A 2,795-nucleotide genomic window follows, 5' to 3' on the forward strand; every position below is an offset into this window, starting at 1 on the left:
GTGCCCGACCGAGACTCGAACTCGGGACCTTTGCCTTTTGCGGGCAAGTGCTCTACCAACTGAGCTACCGAAGCACGACTCACGCCCGGTACTCACAGAGCACTTGGCCGCGAAAGGCAAAGGTCCCGAGTTCGAGTCTCGGTCAGGCACACAGTTTTAATCTGCCAGGAAGTTTCATATCAGCGCACACTCTGCTGCAGAGTGAAAATCTCATTCTAGAAACATCCCCCAGGCTGTGGCTAAGCCATGTCTCCGCAGTATCCTTTCTTTCTGGAGTGCTAGTTCTGCAAGGTTCGCAGGAGAGCTTCTGTAAAGTTTGGAAGGTAGGAGACGAGATACTGGCAGAAGTAAAGCTGTGAATACCGGGCGTGAGTCGTGCTTCGGTAGCTCAGATGGTAGAGCACTTGCCTGCGAAAGGCAAAGGTCCCGAGTTCGAGTCTCGGTCGGGAACACAGTTTTAATCTGCCAGGAAGTTTCATATCAGCGCACACTCCGCTGCAGAGTGAAAATCTCATTCTTGATGTATCGGATTGTTTCGTAGTCGAGCGTCCCCATTTCTGTTAGCCCTAGATGCCTGTACAAACTGCATTGAGCGACTACAGCGCCGTCGTGTTGTGAGTTGTTTAAAAAAGTTCACTGTATTTAAGTTCTACGAGATTTCGCTTGGTTTTACACAGAAACAAAACTGAGGGTTTGCCTTGGATGTTTTAGAGGCAACAAGGGCAAAAAAGCTGAGAATAAGCTGTGGGCAAAGAACTGGCTAATGCAAGAAAAGAAATTCACCCATGTTCTGTTATTTAAGCAGCCATGGTCTGATGATTTTGGCAATCAAAAAATAATGGGTGAATCATGCATTTTGGAGTTGCTGTACATCATCAAACCATCTTTAACGAATACAAATACACTCATGAGAGAAACTGTAAAGTGCAAGGAAATGTTGTTAGCTACTTTACGATTTCTAGTGACTAGCAGAGTCGAGAGGACCTCAAATTCAGTGCTGTAGTATCCCAGCAACTATTAATTAAATTGATTCCTGAAACCTGCAATGTGATTTACACTTGACTGAGGAAATACATCATGCTAACGCAAAATAAATGAAAAAGACATTCATGTACACATTATTAACTTGTGTATGCATGTAGCATAAAGGGTGACCTGTAAGTTTAAGAAACTGATTTAGAATTCGAACAAGAAAGGCTACATTTAGCGGTGGAGCACATCATCTAATAAATACAACAGATACATAATAAATGAAGCACTTAAGAACTGTTAGACTTGGAAAAAAAAATCCTACACTTAGCTCTTCATCACAGAGGGCTTGGATGTAGGCTGGACTTTTTTAATACTTATGAAAATGAAGCAAGAACATTTTAGGAAGTGACATCAATTGAGTACCGAAATATCTGTTTTTAATTTCATAAGTATCGGAAACAAAACCTAACACAAGAAATACAGAATTTCGACGAACTTTTTTTCTCTCTAAGCGCCACATGAAACCATTATAGTGCTTCATTTCTTGCATCTATGTTATTACACTCCTTGCATGATGTGTACCAGAATCATCTCGAGTCTGCCTTTAAAGTTTCATCTGCCTTGCACCCTGCTATGTATATAAGAATGGCATTTAATCCCATTCACAGTAACAAAAGACGAACTTTTGTTGGGAGTTTGGCACGACAATGCTACTATACACGGCACAATTTGTTGGATGGAGTGGTGTGGAGGTCGGCTGTCAGGTGGTCCTACATGCGCAATATCGTGACAAGAAATGTTCATTGGTCAGTCAGTCACAATCCCAACATGCATTCAATTTGGCTGTCATTCGTTTGGTCCATGTGTAGGCACTTTAAAATTTTACTGGCACATTTGTGTTTGATACATCTTAAAGGGTACCACCCGATAAAAAAGACCAACACTATATGCAAATACTTAGCTTTTCTTGTAGCTATACTGTATGTATGTTAATTTAAACCGTGAATATTTTCAATCTGTGCATTAGCTCTCCTTACCAGTGATGATGCCATTGGCTGACTGCATCACATATCCGATGCTCTGAATATATGCTGTCATTGGCTAGTGAGATCACATTATGTGAGCTATGATTGGCTGACAAAAGCGCATCCCAATCTCCATTTCACTGCTTCGGAAGCTACCTTGCTGTGTTTGATGGAATTCATATTTATACTTTTGTAATACGAAAATATGCAGAGTATATGTTGTCACATATCAAAGATCTTTCCAAACATAACCTTTTTTACTGGATCTCGTTCCCCAAAGGTCTGGGAAGTCCTATGTCAGTGCATTAAACCTTATCCACTCAAAGGGTTGATAAGCTTTACAGCTCTAAGGGAAAGTGTATTGTCACTTAACACAGAAAAAAATGTACTTTCACCGAATATGTAGCGAATTTTCACCCAGGAAAAAGTGCTATAGAGATTCAGAAGCACCGCAATAATTTAAATAAAAAAAGAGGAAGGCTTAAAGTTAGATAAGGTATGGCAGCCGACTTTGCACCAACGATGTGACCGTCAATTACTTACAATTGAGAATAATGATTTTAGTCAGAGACAGATTTATAATCAGCCTCATGTGATGTATAGTGGCGCCCTCTACGAGCTATATATAAAAAGGACCTCCACGGCCTGGCAGTTCTCCCTCCAACTTAACTACCATTGCTCCGCCAGTTTTGTTTCCCTCGACCTCTAAAATGCCTATGAGCGTGTGTGGTATCTCGGTCTCCTCTTTAAACTCTAAACCCACGCCCTGCCTATCAATTTTGCCCATCTGGTCACTTC

The 2,795-nt window shown here is 41.3% G+C and overlaps 1 non-coding gene across 1 annotated transcript; it reads right to left on the reverse strand.

Moving 5' to 3' along the window:
* On the reverse strand, positions 1-75 carry Trnal-caa. The gene has a single exon. It is a non-coding gene; the product is annotated as a tRNA-Leu (tRNA).
* Between the last annotated feature and the right edge of the window lie 2,720 nt (positions 76-2,795).

This window comes from Schistocerca americana, chromosome 2, assembly GCF_021461395.2.
Source record: "Schistocerca americana isolate TAMUIC-IGC-003095 chromosome 2, iqSchAmer2.1, whole genome shotgun sequence".
NCBI classification, from domain to species: Eukaryota; Metazoa; Arthropoda; class Insecta; order Orthoptera; family Acrididae; genus Schistocerca; species Schistocerca americana.